Source organism: Schistocerca gregaria, chromosome 3 (assembly GCF_023897955.1).
Source record: "Schistocerca gregaria isolate iqSchGreg1 chromosome 3, iqSchGreg1.2, whole genome shotgun sequence".
NCBI lineage: Eukaryota > Metazoa > Arthropoda > Insecta > Orthoptera > Acrididae > Schistocerca > Schistocerca gregaria.
In genome coordinates, this window is record NC_064922.1 from 158,951,618 (window position 1) to 158,972,250 (window position 20,633).

The following is a 20,633-nucleotide window of genomic DNA, read 5'->3' on the forward strand; positions in this document are numbered from 1 at the left end:
CCTTTCCTTCTTGCCTTGGTCACCAGTCTCTCTTTCCAATACACATAGTATGGGTGCACTGTGCTGGCAGCTGCTGTAATGAGTTCACTGAGTACCAGCATTCTTGGCTCCACATTCTTCATGGCCCTGGCATTATCGGTAGGCATGGATACCAGGTCATTACCTCTCAAGAAGTTATTGCTTTTTAGAAAGCTTAGATGTTGGAGTACTCACAGTGCACTTCATGTCAAACTTTTGTTGACTTATAATTCATGTATTAGATATGTAAACAGCATTTCAAATCAAAAGTGTAAAGCACACTTGGTTAACACAAATATTGGACTGTAATCATACCCCGAATTTTTTAACAAAGGTTTTATGTCACCTTGTTGAAGTTCAGTCTCAGAGGGGTGGCTTGGGGCACTATCTAGCAACATAATTTCAGGGGTTTGTAGGTTCTTCGATTTCAAATATTTTTTAACAGCCAGAACAAATGCATCAGAAACAAATCTTTAAAGAAATTATGATTCATCTAAGCATTTTTTGAGCTTTGTAATAAACCATAAGTGATGACATGTTTATGTTTTTAAGGGTTTTGTTTCTTAAATCTGACAATTACAAATATCAATTTATGGTCACCACTTCCACTGCTGCATGTTGTAATGGTCAGGCTATCCTATGGTAGTGTTATGCCTGTGGCTGTTTCATTCATTGAGGCAAAGGGTTGTTGAGGCAGTATTTCATAGTTTGAAACAGCCTTGTGTAACTGATGAGATACCAGTTTACTTTCTGACACTTTTTTTTCAAATCTTTCAACAAAGTCCTTACCTGCATCATCATCATCACCTGAAATGGCAATATGCCTAACATTGCGATGATTTTTCCATCAATGAAGCCAACCTTCACATGTTTCTACTTGGTTACTGGAGTAAAATCGACTGCTAACACTGGCACACTGTTCAGCATGGAGCACAGACCAATGATCGAACACATGGTCAGATAATCGAGCTTCTACTATAAGCAGGATTAGAGGAAAGTGTAAGCAGGAACTTACTAGAACAGATGATTAGTGAGGTAGTTAACAAGATTTCAGAAACATATAGTAAACTTTAAAAAAACTCAACTGGATGGGTATCAGACTTTTAGAAGAACTTTGACAGATAGACACCAAGCGTTCAAAGGCAAATGACAGGATTTAGTAAGTCAGATAAAAAAATGAGAAAATGGCAGGCTTCCAGAAACAAAGAGCTGAATTACATAGCAACATTTCAGCAGCAAAAAGTGAAACAGTCAGCTCTGATAGTTGCAGTTAGAAGAGAGCCAAGTAGTCACATAGCCACTATAAATGAAGATGTAGACAGTTTGTTGAAAGGGTGAATAATATAGATGACAGAGAAGCCTCTACAGAATCCAGATGGTAAACGGTAGAACTGTAGGTGACAGAGGTGGAGTCTGGGCTCAGAGTTGAAATTTTTACTGTATATACATTCTAAGCTGAAGGGTCAAACTGAAACTGTCAACAACCAAAATAACATGCACGTTAGTATTTTAAATAAAACTGAAAAGCAAGAGAAAATTGTAATTGGTAATGATAACCAGTGTAAAAGTAGAGTTTTAAACTTTCAAGAGAATGTAGTAAGTATTCAAAAGCAACTGCAGTAATTACAAGAAGAGAGCACATTTAAAAAGTTCAGTACTGCTTATAATACATGGTCTAATGCAAATACACTTTTCCGGTTTGCCACTGGATCATACTGTGTGAAACCCACAATATTTCATCAATACAACTGTTCAACATCTTCAGGTGGTGGCAAACACTGTTGTCACTACTACAAGACATGACTGATGATAAATAGCCAGTGGCATCAAAATTTATCATGCCAGGAGCAGGCAATATGCATGCAAGGGAAGGTGCTCACAGTGGAGGAAAGCAGTGCTCTTAGTGCCCCTGCCAGGAGGTGCAAAGAGGCCTTCTGTGTGTGCACTGTGGGCAAAGACTGTGCTTCCAGACAATTATGTGGTTAAAAGCTGTATCAGATCTCAGCAGTGTGCTGTGCTGAACCTTGAATTGGAAGTTTGTGGTTCTTCTGTTTTAATTTAATGGCATCCAATGCTGGATTCCAGGTGGCACTTACTTGAAAAACCTGCATTCCTGTTGATAAGATTGTTTGCTGTAATAATACGTGTGTCCTCCTTAAGTATACTCCCAAAGAGATGATGCTGAGGATAAAACTTCAGTCCTCTCATACAACATGCAATGCCCCACATACAGGCAATGCTCCACTCCTGCTGACTTAGCAGGTTGCCCCAGGCATGTACAAAAGTTCTTCCACAGTTCAGCATGTCTGCACAATATAAGATTCAGGTCACCGAAAAATATATGTTATGCCTCTTGAGGATTTTCTCTATTCTTGAAGACATGCTGCCAAAATATGGTTAGAACACCATTTCGATGGGTGATTCTGCATATTCATTTACATCCCTGCTCTGAACTTGCTTAGAATGGATGCATGGTGTATCTATCAGAATAGTCATTCTGTTGGAACACCATTCTTAGGTGTTGTAGCTCATCAGGCAGACTGTCAGCATCTGCAACCACATGTGCTCTAAACACCAAAGAGCTTAATAAGACACTACCACATTGTGCAGGATGATGATAGCTTGTGGCCTGCAAATATAACTCTGTATGAGTTGGTTTGCAGTAGACACTAGGTCCCAGTGTATTGTTGGCTTTTCTTCTAACCATAATATCCAGGAATGGTAAGAAGACATCTCTCTTTGCTTCCATGGTGAACTGTATACTCAGACGGAATGAGTTCAGATGCTGGAGAAACATAAGGAAAGTGTATATTCCACAGTGCCACACCACAAATGTATTGTCTACATATTGCCAGAAGCAGGAAGGTTGGAGGTTTGCTGACTGTAGTGCTTTTTCCTTGAAGTCTTCCATAAAATTGTTGGCCACCATGGGAGACAGGGCTTCCTATGGTGGCACCATTCACTTATTACTTATTCAATAACCAATATTTTAAATAAGTGAGGTAAGCACATGTTTTAACAATGCCACAATGTCTTTCTCAAACTTGCTGCTTATAAGCTCTAACAAGTCCTGCAGATGTACTTTCGTAAATAAAAAAGGTGCAAAATCAAAGCTAACCAAAATATCCAAAAGTTGCAGATTAAGTGTCTTCAGGAATCTTAGGAAGTCCTCTGAGGTCCAGATGTGATGGTCACATTTGCCTATGAGTGGTCTAAGCAATGAAATAAGATTCTTAGGCAGGAAACAGATAGGAACTCAAATGTTGCTCACTACTGGGGGGAAGAGGAGATCCATCCTTATGTATCTTCAGTAGGCCAAACAATCTTGGGGGACTGTAGCTTGTTGACACAGGCCCTTAGTGACTTTGGTCACAATAGAACTCTTCTTGATAAGGTCAAATGTTTTTCACCAGATCTTGCACATTGGATCCTCTCTTACCTTGTGACAGGCAGGCTCACTGAGCAGTGTCTTTATCTTACAGTTGTATTCAGTCCGGCCTCATTAGCTGAGGGGTCAGCATGACGGAATGTCAATCCTAAGGTCCCGGGTTCGATTCCTGGCTGGGTCGGAGATTTTCTCCGCTCAGGGACTGGGTGTAGTGTTGTCCTAATCATCATCATTTCATCCCCATCGACACGCAGGTCGCCGAAGTGGCGTCAAATCGAAAGACCTGCACCAGGCGAACAGTCTAACCGACGGGAGGCCTTAGCCACGTGGCATTTCATTTCATTTCAGTTGTATTCAGCTCATGAGAGAAGGGCAGTGGCATTCCCTGTGTTGGCAGGTGAAATGGTGAGGTCTTTGTCCTCCTTCAAGTCTTGCAGAGACTTCCTTACTGCTGAACTGATATTAAACTTTTTTGGTGTGGCTCGGGTTCAAATTCTGCAGGTGTCCCTTCTAACCTCTCCTACAATGTCAGTGGGAGGTTTTAACATTGACTGTTATGCCTCAGCTATTGCATCTCAGATGGAAGCTGTCTCAGTTGTCAGTGCCTAGTTCAAATCTTTCTGTAGCACTGAAACTGTTGCATCATCCAAGATCCTATCCTCATGTCCTGATAAATTTCAGTGCCATCAAACTTTTTTCTTGAATGCAAAGTCAGAATTTCAACTTTTCTTAATTTCTGCTTACTCTCTTATGAATAAATCTTATTTCACAAAAAAAGAAAAGAAGCTAAATACATAAAAAGTAAAAGGAAAGAAGGATGATAACTGACCCGTACGAGAATGTGTTTACTTCCCGTATCTCAAGGGGGCAACTGGGAAACATCCACTTAAGCGGATCGGCCTAGCTCACCAAGGGAGTTTAAATACAAGGTAGGAAAAAAATCGCAACACCAAAAAAGTAGAGTAATGCAATTTCGGGAATACATTTGTCCAGATAACGTATTTAAGCGATTAACATTACAAAACCACAGGTTAATGTAAGTGCAAGATAAATCACTGCAAATGTGAAAGACTGGCACATTAATAAGTGGTGTAACTGCCAGAATCTTGAATACAAGCATACAAACATGCATGCATTATGTTGTACAGGTGCCTGATGTCAGTTCATGGAATGAATTTACTTGCCTGTTTGTTGCACTTGGTTGGTCAAAACAGTGACTGTTAATGCTGTTTGTCAATGACACTGGAGTTGTCATTCGATTATGTCCCACATGAACTAGATCAGAGACAGATCTAGAGATTGAGCAGGTCAAGACAACATATCGCCACTCTGTAGAGCATATTGGTTTACAACAGCAGTATGTGCATGAACCTTAGCCTGTTGGAAAACACCCACTGGAATCCTGTTCATGAATGGGAGCACAACAGGTCGTATCACCAGATTGGGGTACAGATTTGCAGTCAGGGTGCAAGGGATAACTGCAACAGTGCTCCTGCTGTTATACGAAATCACACCACAAACCACAACTCCAGGTGCAGGTCCAGTGTGTTTAGCACAGAGACAGGTTGGTTGCAAGCCCTCCACTGGCCTCCTTCTGGCCATCACACCCCATCACTGTCACCAAGGCAGAACAAGCTTCCATCAGAAAACATAACAGACCTCCATCCTGTACTCCAGCAAGCTCTCACTTGAAGTCACTGAAGTCACAGATGGCTCCAGCATGAAAAAAGATTTCATTCTGTCAGTTTAAGAGATGTTATGAAAAGAATGGTTGAGAATGAAACAGATCAAATTCTCCCAGCAGCTTTCAAGCTATTTTGTCTAACTGCTACCAGGCCTGCAAGAAGTAATTCAGTGGAAATGAGTTTTTCTTGTCTAAAACTCATAAAAACATATTTGAAGAACAATATGATCCATGATCACTTATCAGCTCTTTGACGTACCTCAATTGATAGAGCAGTTCTGCGAGTACTTGAAAGCCAAGAGACACGGTACAGTGATGTCATCAAAAGATTCCTGAAGAAGAAGGATCATTGAGTTAACTTGTAAAACAAGTAACAACGCTGAAAAACCTGCTCTACCAATTCATTTGTAAATATAAGTGCTATTATTATTATTATTATTGTTGTTGTTGTTGTTGTTGTTGTTGTTGTTACCACCAGTAGTAGTCATGGCGGTGGTGATGGAGGTGGTAGTCATCATCGTCATCATCATCATCATCATCATCATCATCATCATCATCATCATTGTAGTAGTAGTAGTAGTAGTAGTAGTAGTAGCAGCAGCAGCAGTAGTCGGTAGGAATGCTAGATATACAAACATTAAAAGAGAAGGAATGGGAATTTTCCAATATATTTCCTCGAATTTTCCAATGTATTTCCTGGTCTCCTCACATTAAAAGAGAAGGAATGGGAATTTTCCAATATATTTCCTGGAATTTTCCGATGTATTTCCTGGTCTCTTCACAATTCAGGCCCATAATCATTTGGGCCCATAATCAGCCACTGTGTGAACATTGGCTCAACAGCACATTAGGAAATGCTAAGAATTTTCACATGCATATTATGCTCAAGGACAAAGCAAAACAAGCAAAGTTGATACTCAGCATGGTGGCTGATGGTAGCAACTGTAAATAGGAAATCCCTTTACCGTCTCTCCCGTCAGCCACTGCGCCAAGTGTCAACTTTGTTTGCATGTGCAGTAAGTTTTACATGCTCATCTGGTACCCCACACCATTAGTGATAATGCTGCTTCTGAGATCAATACATTAGAACAAGTAGGAGTTTTTAAACTAGTTTCTTCAAAACAGTGGGGATCCCCCATTATGATCACAAGAAAAGGGACAATGGGAAGATCAGACTTTGTGCCAATTTCAAAACTACAGTTAATGCTAAAACAGTGATTGATTATTTCCTACATACATGTATTAATGAGCTCATGGATTGCCTATCAAATGGACAATTCTCTTAAAAAGCTAATTTAGCCCATGCTTATTGTTAACTTCTCCTGGATGAGGTAACAAACTTATGATGGTTAACAGGCACATTGGCTTGTATTAATACCAGTGTATGATGGTTAACAGGCACATTGGCTTGCATTAATACCAGTGCCTTCCCTTCAGCAGCGCATCTGTTCCTGCATTATTTCAATGTTTTCTTGAACAAGTGTTTGCCCTGTTCAAAGATGACATCATTGCATCTGGGCAAATGCCAGTACAGTGTCAAAAATTGAGTCTCTTTTTCAAGTTTGAGCTGACACAGTACTCAAGTTTAATTTACAGAAACATTCAATTTTCAACACTGAAATTGGATGTTTGGGTCATATAATTGGCACCCACAGCGCTTATCTCTCAACCAAGCACACAGAGGCCATGTAGAGATTACCTTCTCCTAAAAGTGCATGAGTACTCCAGGCTGTTCTTTGGCAAACTGACATACTCCATCAATTTCATTCTGAAAACAGTGCAGATAGCTCCTCGTTTGCTTTGTGTCTGGCATAAAAATTTCCTTTTAAATGGATTGGAGAACATGCACATTCTTTTCAGAAACTGAAACTTGCTTTGCTTAGTTGCCCATGTCTTATTTTGAGCTGTAAAAAGCAGTAGTGCATCATCACATGAATCAGGAGCAGTTTCATCTCACAAGGTTGGCAACATGGAATGTCCCACAGCATTCACATCTAAGATACTGAATAAGGCCTATCTGCACGGTAGAAATTTTTTTTCTTGTGACTGAGCATAAGCTGCTGTTTTTCACTCGAAGAATTATCATACAGCACATAAACTGCAATGTTGGTCACTGCTTCTTTCTAATCAATATGAAATTCTTTGCTGTCCTACAGGACAGCATGCAAATGCAGACACACTGCCTCACTTGCCTATGGGAAACGATCCAGGTTTTAAAGAATTAGAAGTTTCTTGTCTTCAAACTGATCGCCCTGATTTGCAAACATTCAAGCTTTTTCCATTGAATCTTAGCAGATTATATAGGCTACTAACTACTATCAGTCACAAAAATTGCTGAAGTACTATATTTGAATGGGTTGATCTCATAATCCAAAATCAGTGTCAGATGCAGTGGTTCAGAAATACCATGCACAATGTAACAGTTTCTATCTTCAGAATGGTGTAATTTTATTGCAGTTTCCTAATGAACAAACAAACAAACATGAGTCCTCATTCCCATATCTTTGCAACACTACTTATTGAAACTGTTACATAGACAACATAGAATAATCATTAGAACTAATCATATGCTGTGCCAGCACTGTACATGGCTCAGGCTAGATAAACAAATAGAAGATATGACTGCTCACTGCTGCCCATTCACAGATACTCAGGCAGTGGCACACCAAGAATTTTTCAGTTGGCCTCAACCTGATAGTCCTTGGCAACACATTCATATTGACTTTACTGGTCCTTTATGGAAGACAAGAGAATTCATTACCACCAATGGAAAGAGCAACTATCCTTTTTGTCATTCCAATGCCTTCAGCTACTAATGATAGCACTATCAAAGTACTAAATTCTGTCTTTTGCTTAGAATGTTTGCCACAAACACTTTTCTTCATTGGAATTTCAATAGTTTTACCAACAATGTGGATGGCACCAATGTATCCTCAATTGAAAAGTGAAGCCAAATGTTTTGTTCCTTTTTTCAAAGTTCAGATATCCAAACGCCATGCTTCATATTCGAGGGAAAATGTTTTTTTGTTGTTTCTGAGCACCTATCGCACTACGCCTACTCATTACGCTTCGCCAGCAGAACTCTCCAATGGTCACCACCACCACACTCTGCTTCATCTCTTTCACTCTCATCACTCTGTTTCCAATGCCAACTTTACAACAAAGTTTTGCATGAAAGAAAAAGTTGTCACATCTATAGCAAGCCTCACAACAGCAATCCAACTTTGTCACTCAGACATCTGGCCATGCTCATTATATAATTCACGGAGCATCAGACAATCATCGTCAGCACCAAAACTGTGGTGACAGTACTCACAACTTCAGAAAGTATGCACCACAATCGATAAGGCACAATTAAAACCATTGCAGCACAACAGCTGTATGGTTTGGCAGTGCAAGCTATACCAAGATCCACCAGGGGTCGCAGCTGCCAACTCATGGGCATCATATGTGTGTATTCTGATTGATCAATTCCTTGTTAAATACCAGAGCATTCTGCTGTTTATTCTGATTGATCAATTCCTTGTTAAATACCAGAGCATTCTGCTACAACAGACAGTTCTCTTCAATGTGCCAAGTTGTGTACATTCTCCAGTAACCACCAAGTATACAAGTTGCTGTGTTTGTCCACCATCTCCAAGACTTAGGCTCCACAGGTGTCATGGGCCAGCTCTGCACTCTGTATAGGCACCACCCAGAGGCACAGTGACAGGACTTTAAGATTTTAGAGGAGTTGTAGTAATTTCAAATGTCTAGTTGTGATGTACATTTCACAAGAGGAAGCATCATTTAAGATGAGCAGTTCTTTATATTTAATAAATCTTTTTGATTGAAGGTAGCCTATGCTGTCCACCTGCATTCCCAACGAAAACCAACTTTGTTTCCATGATTATAACGATCTTGTTGTAGATTTTCACCTTTCAGAAATGCTGTCTGCAATCCAGCTTGAAGACCCCAAACAGTTCTTAACCAGTGCCTGATGTGTGGGAACATGGGTCTTTCTATGAACCTGCCATGAAAATCGACCCCTGCCCACCACCATAGCCACTAGCACCTCCAGAGCCACCACACCCATCACCATTTGTTGTGAGGTAGTCATGGACATTAAGCCTGCATCAGCCGTACAGCCTTCTGCGTCCTCGGCATCGCCAGTGCTGCACCCACTTGCGCTGTTGGATGGATGTCCTACATCAGCTGATATTCCTGGTGGTTTGCAAGATGAAATGTTGGGACATGGGCGGTTGGTGTCATCTGCCACAGGCAACAGCATCAGTATCACTACAGCACAGGCATCCCCTCCCCCCCCTCCCCCCCCCCCCCCCCCAATCATCATCCCTAGCCTCACTATGCAACATTTTGGAGGGCCCGGAATGCCATCTGACCTTCACAGCTACACATGAGATGGCACTTTTAAATTTAGTAGCAGCACATCACAGGGCGTCACTCACTTTCTTGGTCAGATGACATGACATGTACATGCCACCAGAGGATACTAAAATCTCATGATCTCACTGCAGGTGACTTTGACTGGTTTGCATCTCCTTTTAAGTGGCCACAGTAGAGTCTGCCCCAGGTCCAGTGCATCTATACACTTCTCAGTATTAGAGTGGAAGACTGCAGTGAGGGCAATAATCATCATATTACTCAATATTCAGTGGCTTATTATATAAGTTTAAAAGCATTCAAGACTATTTGGTTCTATCAAGAACATTATTGTCATTGTATATAACTCAGCACCACACTGTGATTGTATAAACTCAGCACCACAGAAATATCTGCTGCCATGAAAAGTTACATATAATTCTGTTATTAAGTGTACTTAGTGCAAATAAACTTATTAATGGTTTTTGTAGGTGTTTAATTGTGTTTGTTGGCCAACTCCACTACTGTCACAAATAATTTTAAAAGGTAGGACTCCACTTGAGAAATCATACCTACCAAACTGGTCAATATAGGTATTTATAGTATCCAAAACGCAGCAAACAAATCTGACAACATACATCATAAAGGATAGCTGTGGCACCAATCTAGCACAAAGTTTTTACAGTGAAGTATTACAGAGAAGCATTGATCCAGACATTTTTCTCAGAGAGCTTGTCATGAGACATCGAGGGAACCACGATTCGGTTCTTTAGCTCGACTTCTCTTCCTTTTAAAACAGCTGGTTGGGTGTCAAAGACATGGTATGTAAGAAGGCAGGCAAACCCTCAAATCATAGAGCAGCATGCATCATACAAAGCGGTGACTGAAATTTCGTAAAAAGATCTAGCCGCGACGAAAAACGTCTTTGCTGTAATGACTTCCATCCCAATTCGCGTATCATATCTGCCACACTCTCTCCCCTATTACATAATAATACAAAATGAGCTGCCATTTTTTGCACCCTTTCGATGTCCTCCTTCAATCCCACCTGGTAAGGATCCCACACCGCGCAGCAATATTCTAACAGAGGACGAACGAGTGTAGTGTATGCTGTCTCTTTAGTGGACTTGTTGCATCTTCTAAGTGTCCTGCCAATGAAAAGCAACCTTTGGCTCGCCTTCCCCACAATATTATCTATGTGGTCTTTCCAACTGAAGTTGTTCGTAATTTTAACACCCAGATACTTAGTTGAATTGACAGCCTTGAGAATTGTACTATTTATCGAGTAATCGAATTCCAATAGATTTCTTTTGGAACTCATGTGGATCACCTCACACTTTTCGTTATTTAGCATTAACTGCCACTTGCCACACCATACAGCAATCTTTTCTAACTCGCTTTGCAACTGATACTGGTCTTCGGATGACCTTGCTAGACGGTAAATTACAGCATCATCTGCGAACAACCTAAGAGAACTGCTCAGATTGTCATACAGGTCATTTATATAGATCAGGAACAGCAGAGGCCCCAGGACACTTTCCTGGGGAACACCTGATATCACTTCAGTTTTACTCGATGATTTGCTGTCTATTACTACGAACTGCGACCTTCCCGACAGGAAATCACAAATCCAGTCACACAACTGAGATGATACCCCATAGGCCTGCAGCTTGATTAGAAGTCACTTGTGAGGAATGGTATCAAAAGCAATCTAGAAATACGGAATTAACTTGAGATCCCCTGTTGATAGCGGCCATTACTTCGTGCGAATAAAGAGCTAGCTGTGTTAAAACCATACTGACACAGGCTGCTATAGTTCATGAAGAAAGTTCCTGGCTATATTATCTATCACATGCTTACAAATACCATTCTGATTAAATTCATCAAAAAGTTCCACATCCCAAGAGTTCAAGGTGTTTTTATGTGAAATACACAGCACAAGACTGTTAGGAAATTGAAAGAATGTGGAATTGTAAATTTAGATGTTGCAGGAGGGTGTAAAACTCACTGGCTGCCATATGTTTAAAATATCTTGAAACAGTGTCTACTAATTTGATTAATTCAGAGACCTACACTCGTCCAAAGAATTATGTTACCAACTTACTGACAACCATGTGTCCTACGATTTTCAGCATCATCAAAACTTCATTACATATCTGTTTGGACATTTATGTCTCGTGCTCCTGACAGCTAGAAAGAAGAATGCTTTATGTGTGATGTCGTACACTCTGATTTAACAAGAATGATCATCAGTCCTATGTGCAAATTACTTTCCACCAACTGATTTAAGAAGAGGAGATTGGAGTATCACATTGATAGGTTTGGAAACATATATCATTATTAATATCACTGCATCAAACTGTAAACTACATTTAGGAAGTATCAATGGTGTATGTGATATCAATGAGTTAAACATGTATTGAAAACAGTCTGTATGAAGGTTTGAGTTAAATGTAAGTGTCAATATGCCTAAAATGGAAGTAAAAAAGAAAAGAAAAGAGAGAGAGAAGCAATAGACTTTGAAAAGTTCTGTATTATCAGTATTACATTTCTCAAAGGAACCATGACAAAATCATGATAAATGTTACAAGTTGGCTCAACCTGTGGAGATACAGCCAATTAACACATCTAATGTTGAGTGCAGTACTGCAACAAAGGCATATCTCAATGTTATATTGATTCATGCACTCTGCGAATTCTTCCCTAAAGTTAACCTAGGATATAAAATCACTGAGGTGCCAATCAATGCCATATGCCTTTCAGTGACTGTCGAGACATTAGACAAGTTTGAGTTGATTATTCTAGACCAAGACAGGCATCCCATCAACTTTCATGATGAAAAGGTCATAGTATGTTTACTCTGGCTGCAGCAGAATGAGGGTGCAGCATTAAACCATTACATTCAATTGCACTCGCAGTACTCAGTGGGAGTTCAGGTTTGCTATCACTCATCACATGTAGATATAGATGATGCCAACAGCACAGCAAAATTCAAATTTGTGGGAAAACAAGAGTGAATTGAAATAATAACTTACTTATCCTTTGTTACATCAGTCTCCTTGATGTTGAAACTGTATCATCAGCCAGCTCATGCTCAGTTTCATACAGATATTTTATTTTAATAGGTTTTTTTGAAATTTCTACTAAAACCAATGAGTGTACTTTTATTTAATAACTTCCACATATTTGCAAGCAGACTAACACCAGTGCTGAGTGTAATAACACACTGCACAATCAGTTACTATTGCACAATATTTAAAACACAAGAGTCCTTTATATATTAGTCTGCTCATCAGTGCATTAAACAATATGTGTTGTGCCAAGTTGAAATGTCTCAAAATGCCAGAATTACCATCATTTTCAACTAAAGAATTACACTTTGACCTGTTTACTTGTGCAATTTACAGATGACAATATTTGTGCTAAAAAGTATCAGCTGTTGATGCTTTTCATGAATGAATTCAGTATTTATATGGAAATTTAATTTATAGTTACTTGTATTTATGAGTACAGATAATTTGAACCTGTCAGTTGTTATGTAGTTCTCTAGAGAAATTTATGTTTTGAAGTACATTTTTCTCTGAAAGACTGCATCCGTAGCTGAGTGGTCTGCATTGTTGACTGCCTTGAGGAGGACCTGGGTGAACCTGGGGATGTTGAATGTATACAGAGAGGGGCAGAGTGAATGGCCACAGTTTTGTTTGATCTGTGGAAGATTATCACAGAGATGCTGAAGAAACTGAACTGACAGACTCTTGAAGACAAGACATAAACTATCCCAAGAAAGCCTACTTAAAAAGTTTCAAGAACTGGCCTTAGATAATGACTCTAGGAATATACTACCACTTTGAACATATGACTCCTGTAGGGATCATGAGGATGAGATTCGATTAATTATAGCACACACAGAGGCATTTAAATACTCATTCTTTCTACACTTCAAACATGTATGGAATAGGAGAAAATCCTAATGACTGGTACAGTGGAATATACTATCTGCCATACAATTCACAGTGGTTTTCAGGGTATAGATTTAGATGGGGATGTAATGTCAGTGATTTTTCCTTGGTGGGAGGACTGCAGAGGGGTGCACTCAACCTCGTGAGTCCGACTGAGGAGCTACCTGACTGAGCAGTAGCGGCTTCTGGTTACAAATACTGACAATGGCCATGAGAGTGGTGTGCTGATCTCACACCCCTTCAAACCACATGCAAAGATGCTATGAGCAGAGGATTACCTGGCAGTCAGTTGGTAACTTTGGACCCAACAGGGCCTGTGGATGGAATTTTTTGAGGAAGAGATGGTTCAAGTGTTTAGTATTATTTTAATGTTACAAAAATCCAAAAAGAATAAGCTTATCAATTTTACAAATACAGCTTGTTTTGAAATTCTGAGTTACATTGTAATTTAAATATTTCATATTTCAGTATTATCTCTTCCAGCAAGTTACACAAAATTATGTCACCTGTTCATATGGCAACCCCCTAATTCCCACATACTGGATACTACATATTACAATTTTTGAAGCAGTTAAGTTGTGGTCTTTTGTGAGGTCCAGAAGTATTGGCGATACACGATCCTCCTTGTCTCTTGCAGTCAAAGCTTCATCCAAAAAATTAAAAATAGCAGTTTCGTCGATTTGTTTTTTCTGAATCCAAATTGATTGGCAAAATTATTTTTCTCTATAAATGTAACAAGTCTGCTGCAAAATGCTTTTTCCCAAATATTTTGTAAAACACGGGCAGCAGAAATTTTGCCTGTAGTTATTTTCATTTGTCTTGTGTCCCTTCTTGATCAGAGGTCTTAACATCACCATATTTTCTGGAAAAATGCCACAACACAATATGGGGCCACGATAATGAGTTAGGGGCTTAGACAATACTGTTGCTTTTTTTAAAAAATATTTGATCAGGAACATTGTCTCTGCTTGAAGAAAATTTTGATTTTAATTCCTTCATAATACTTAGTATTTTCTTTTCAAAATGATGGAGAACAACAATTAGTCATTCTTTCCTTTCAGGCTTTCAGGCAATCAAAGTGTTCTCCACAAACCCTACCTTCATTATACAGTAGTCTTGAATGAACTGTGACATGAGCCCGAATAACAGGGGTATGATGTACAAGGACATGTATTGAAACTTTGAAATACTGGTATGTAATCTAATGTACAAGCAACACAGGTTATGCCATGATTTGCAGTTTTTTATACTACCACCTGACTGTGTACTTCTTGTATTTTTAGCACTGATAATGGATAAGTCACATCTAGGTTTGCTTTAATAAAGTCAGAAAGGAAAGGAGGACTGATTGCCTACACCATTATTTTGAAAGTCATATCACAGTCATTGAGTGCATTCTACATTTCCAATGGAAGGTAATTTGATTTCCTTTTCATCTGGTGGATACAAAAAGATTGCTTTTTTCATTTAAATAGGTTTTTTCAGAAATTGTTTTTGCTGGTTTTTTTATCAGGTCACTGTCTGCTACTGTAACATATATATTAAATACATCATTTACTCTGTGTCAGTCAGTAATTTTGTCTCCATTTTGAAACAGATTAATATTAAAGTGCTTTTACTGTCTTTAAAAAATGAATTTTATAATATTTCTGTCATTGATCACAAAAGTTCTGGTCCTTATGCTACTTGATTCAGTCAGCAATGGCCATTTTCAGATCTGCAGCAGAACAAGGGAAATAAAATGCAACAAGTGGGCAGGTTACATCTTCAAACAAATAAAATATGCCACAAAGAGAAATTATTACTTTCAAGGATGTGGAGACACGTCCTTAAAACAAAATGAGGCATAACTGGTGACCACTGAGACTGTTCATCCTTATAACACAAGGGACAGGAAACAATTGTGATGCATTCCACATAGACTTCAGATTTTAGAGAAAAGATCTAAGTACATCAAATTAATACAGGCACTGCCAGTGTACATGAGCAGGCAGTGAGCAAATCTTCATTCTGTGAGTGATAATTTTATGTAACACATTCAGAGAAATAAGCATTAGAAATTAGTGTTAGTAAGTAATCTGGAATTAGAACCACTCATGTATAAGACACCACAAAATTGTATTTTTTTAACTGTCATCCTGGAAGTCATTATGTATATTATGTTATTGTGCATTATGTATCTACTGAGCAAGCCAACATTTGTATTTACTGTCAAAGCTATTGTATGTATATTATTACATGTATATAAATAAAATAGAAAGAAACTTCCACATGGGAAAAATATATTCAAAAACAAAGATTCCAAGACTTACCAAGCGGGAAAGCGCCGGCAGACAGGCACAATGAACAAAACACACAAACACACAGACACAATTACTAGCTTTCGCAACCGATGGTTGCTTCTTCAGGAAGGAGAGAGAAAGACGAAAGGATGTGGGTTTTAAGGGAGAGGGTTAGGAGTCATTCCAATCCCGGGAGCGGAAAGACTTCCCTTAGGGGGAAAAAAAGGACAGGTGTACACTCGCACACACACACACACACACACACACACACACACACACACACACACATATCCATCCGCACATACACAGACACAAGCAGACATATTTAAAGGCAAGAGTAAGGGCAGAGATGTCAGTCGAGGCGGAAGTACAGAGGCAAAGAAGTTGTTGAAAGACAGGTGAGGTATGAGCGGCGGCAACTTGAAATTAGCGGAGGTTGAGGCCTGGCGGATATTGAGAAGAGAGGATATACTGAAGGGCGAGTTCCCATCTCCGGAGTTCGGATAGGTTGGTGTTGGTGGGAAGTATTCAGATAACTTGGACGGCGTAACACTGTGCCAAGATGTGCTGGCCGTGCACCAAGGCATGTTTAGCCACAGGGTGATCCTCATTACCAACAAACACTGTCTGCCTGTGTCCATTCATGCGAATGGACAGTTTGTTGCTGGTCATTCCCACATAGAAAGTGTCACAGTGCAGGCAGGTCAGTTGGTAAATCACGTGGGTGCTTTAACACGTGGCTCTCCCTTTGATCGTCTACACCTTCCGGGTTACAGGACTGGAGTAGGTGGTGGTGGGAGGGTGCATAGGACAGGTTTTACACCGGGGGCGGTTGCAAGGGTAGGAGCCAGAGGGTAGGGAAGGTGGTTTGGGGATTTCATAGGGATGAACCAACAGGTTACGAAGGTTAGGTGGACGGCGGAAAGACACTCTTGGTGGAGTGGGGAGGATTTCATGAAGGATGGATCTCATTTCGGGGCAGGATTTTAGGAAGTCGTATCCCTGCTGGAGAGCCACATTCAAGGTGTGATCCAGTCCCGGGAAGTATTCTGTCACAAGTGGGGCACTTTTGGGGTTCTTCTGTGAGAGGTTCTGAGTTTGAGGGGATGAGGAAGTGGCTCTGGTTATCTGCTTCTGTACCAGGTCGGGTTGTTGGTGTAATGGTCGAGGGATTCAGGACTGGAGCAGATTCGTTTGCCACGAAGGCCTAGGCTGTAGGGAAGGGACCGTTTGATATGGAATGGGTGGCAGCTGTTATAATGGAGGTACTGTTGCTTGTTGGTGGGTTTGATGTGGACGGATGTGTGAAGCTGGCCATTGGACAGATGGAGGTCAACGTCTAGGAAAGTGGCATGGGATTTGGAGTAGGACCAGGTGAATCTGATGGAACCAAAGGAGTTGAGGTTGGAGAGGAAATTCTGGAGTTGTTCTTCACTGTGAGTCCAGATCATGAAGATGTCATCAATAAATCTGTACCAAACTTCGGGTTGGCAGGCTTGGGTAACCAAGAAGGCTTCCTCTAAGCGACCCATAAATAGGTTGGCATATGAAGGGGCCATCCTGGTACCCATGGCTGTTCCCTTTAATTGTTGGTATGTCTGGCCTTCAAAAGTGAAGAAGTTGTGGGTCAGGATGAAGCTGGCCAAGGTGGCGAGGAAAGAGGTTTTAGGTAGGGTGGCAGGTGATCGGCGTGAAAGGAAGTCCTCCATTGCAGCGAGGCCCTGGACATGCGGGATATTCGTGTATAGGGAAGTGGCATCAATGGTTACAAGGATGGTTTCCGGGGGTAACAGACTGGGTACGGATTCCAGGCATTCGAGAAAGTGGTTGGTGTCTTTGATGAAGGATGGGAGACTGCATGTAATGGGTTGGAGGTGTTGATCTACGTAGGCAGAGATACGTTCTGTGGGGGCTTAGTAACCAGCTACAATGGGGCGGCCAGGATGTTTGGGTTTGTGGATTTTAGGAAGTAGGTAGAAGGTAGGAGTGCGAGGTGTCGGTGGGGTCAGGAGTTTGATGGAGTCAGGTGAAAGGTTTTGTAGGGGGCCTAAGGTTCTGAGGATTCCTTGAAGCTCTGCCTGGACATCAAGAATGGGATTACCTTGGCAAACTTTGTATGTAGAGTTATCTGAAAGCTGATGCAGTCCCTCAGCCACATACTCCCGACGATCAAGTACCCTGGTCGTGGAACCCTTGTCAGCCGGAAGAATGATGATGGATCGGTCAGCTTTCAGATCACGGATAGCCTGGGCTTCGGCTGTGGTGATGTTGGGAGTAGGATTAAGGTTTTTCAAGAAACATTGAGAGGCAAGGCTGGAAGTGAGAAACTCCTAGAAGGTTTGGAGAGGGTGATTTTGAGGAAGAGGAGGTGGGTCCCGTTGTGATGGAGGACGGAACTGTTGCAGGCAGGGTTCAATTTGGATAGTGCCTTGGGGAGTTGGATCATTAGGAGTGGGATCAGGATCATTTTTCTTCGTGGCAAAGTGATATTTCCAGCAGAGACTACGAGTGTAGGACAGTAAATCTTTGACAAGGGCAGTTTGGTTGAACCTGGGAGTGGGGCTGAAGGTGAGGCCTTTGGATAGGACAGAGGTTTCAGATTGGGAGAGGGGTTTGGAGGAAAGGTTAACTACTGAATTGGGGTGTTGTGGTTCCAGATTGTGTTGACTAGAATTTTGAGGTGTTGGGGGGAATGGAGCTGGAAGTGGGAGATTGAGTAGATGGGAGAGACTGGGTCTGTGTGCAATGAGAGGAGGTTGAGGTTTGTTGGAAAGGTTGTGGAGGGTGAGTGAGTTGCCTTTCCAGAGGTGGGAAACCAGGAGATTGGATAGTTTTTTGAGGTGGAGGGTGGCATGCTGTTCTAATTTATGGTTGGCCTGTAGGAGGATGCTATGTACAGCCGGTGTGGATGTGGGAGAGGAAAGATTGAGGACTTTGATTTGGGATAGGAGTTGACGGGTGTGTTCATTGGCCGAGTCGATGTATAGGTGAAGGATTAGGCGGGTGAGGGCTATGGATTGTGCTGTTTGGAACTGGTATAAGGACTGATGGAAAGAAGGATTGCAGCCAGAGATGGGAACTTTAAGTGTGAGGCCTTTGGGAGTAATGCCAAATGTCAGACAAGCCTGAGTAAATAAAATATGGGAGCGTAATCTGGCTAGGGTGAAGGCATGTTTGCTGAGGGAATGTAAATAAAATTTAATGGGGTCGTTGTAGGGATGTTGTGAGGTTGACATGGTATTAGAAGGTGGAAAGGGTAATATGAGGTTAAAGTGAAAGTTTGGTACAGATTTATTGATGACATCTTCATGATCTGGACTCACAGTGAAAAACAACTCCAGAATTTCCTCTCCAACCTCAACTCCTTTGGTTCCATCAGATTCACCTGGTCCTACTCCAAATCCCATGCCACTTTCCTAGACATTGACCTCCATCTGTCCAATGGCCAGCTTCACACATCCGTCCACATCAAACCCACCAACAAGCAACAGTACCTCCATTATGACAGCTGCCACCCATTCCATATCAAACGGTCCCTTCCCTACAGCCTAGGCCTTCGTGGCAAATGAATCTGCTCCAGTCCTGAATCCCTCGACCATTACACCAACAACCTGAAAACAGCTTTCGCATCCCGCAACTACCCTCCCGACCTGGTACAGAAGCAGATAACCAGAGCCACTTCCTCATCCCCTCAAACCCAGAACCTCTCACAGAAGAACCCCAAAACTGCCCCACTTGTGACAGAATACTTCCCGGGACTGGATCACACCTTGAATGTGGCTCTCCAGCAGGGATACGACTTCCTAAAATCCTGCCCCGAAATGAGATCCATCCTTCATGAAATCCTCCCCACTCCACCAAGAGTGTCTTTCCGCCGTCCACCTAACCTTCGTAACCTGTTGGTTCATCCCTATGAAATCCCCAAACCACCTTCCCTACCCTCTGGCTCCTACCCTTGCAACCGCCCCCGGTGTAAAACCTGTCCTATGCACCCTCCCACCACCACCTACTCCAGTCCTGTAACCCGGAAGGTGTAGACGATCAAAGGGAGAGCCACGTGTTAAAGCACCCACGTGATTTACCAACTGACCTGCCTGCACTGTGACACTTTCTATGTGGGAATGACCAGCAACAAACTGTCCATTCGCATGAATGGACACAGGCAGACAGTGTTTTTTGGTAATGAGGATCACCCTGTGGCTAAACATGCCTTGGTGCACGGCCAGCACATCTTGGCACAGTGTTACGCCATCCAAGTTATCTGGATACTTCCCACCAACACCAACCTATCCGAACTCCGGAGATGGGAACTCGCCCTTCAGTATATCCTCTCTTCTTGATATCCGCCAGGCCTCAACCTCCGCTAATTTCAAGTTGCCACCGCTCATACCTCACCTGTCTTTGCCTCTGTACTTCCGCCTCGACTGACATCTCTGCCCTTACTCTTGCCTTTAAATATGTCTGCTTGTGTCTGTGTATGTGCGGATGGATATGTGTGTGTGTGTGTATGTGTGTGTGTGTGTGTGTGCGAGTGTACACCTGTCCTTTTTTTCCCCCTAAGGGAAGTCTTTCCGCTCCCGGGATTGGAATGACTCCTAACCCTCTCCCTTAAAACCCACATCCTTTCGTCTTTCCCTCTCCTTTCTGAAGAAGCAACCATTGGTTGCGAAAGTTAGTAATTTTGTGTGTGTGTTTGTGTGTTTTGTTCATTGTGCCTGTCTGCTGGCACTTTCCCACTTATCACGTGTATATATTGTCTAGACCATAAGTATAATGATGCGTCCTGTGTTGCAAGTATGAAGACAGAAGCATCCATTCCCACCCGTCGGCTTTGACCTGTGACATAAGGCTGTTGCAGTGTGTAATGTCATGATGACGTTGAGTTTGGTTTGTGAGTGTGGCGTGTTTGTAGGTGTCATTGTGTTTCTGTTCATGGTGCC

At 41.5% G+C, this 20,633-nt stretch overlaps 1 long non-coding RNA gene across 1 annotated transcript; it reads left to right on the forward strand.

Moving 5' to 3' along the window:
* Positions 1-13,932: 13,932 nt before the first annotated feature.
* Positions 13,933-15,698, forward strand: LOC126355195 (uncharacterized). Its single transcript, XR_007565473.1, has 3 exons — positions 13,933-14,603; positions 14,695-14,826; positions 15,127-15,698. It is a non-coding gene; the product is annotated as an uncharacterized LOC126355195 (long non-coding RNA).
* Positions 15,699-20,633: the final 4,935 nt, after the last annotated feature.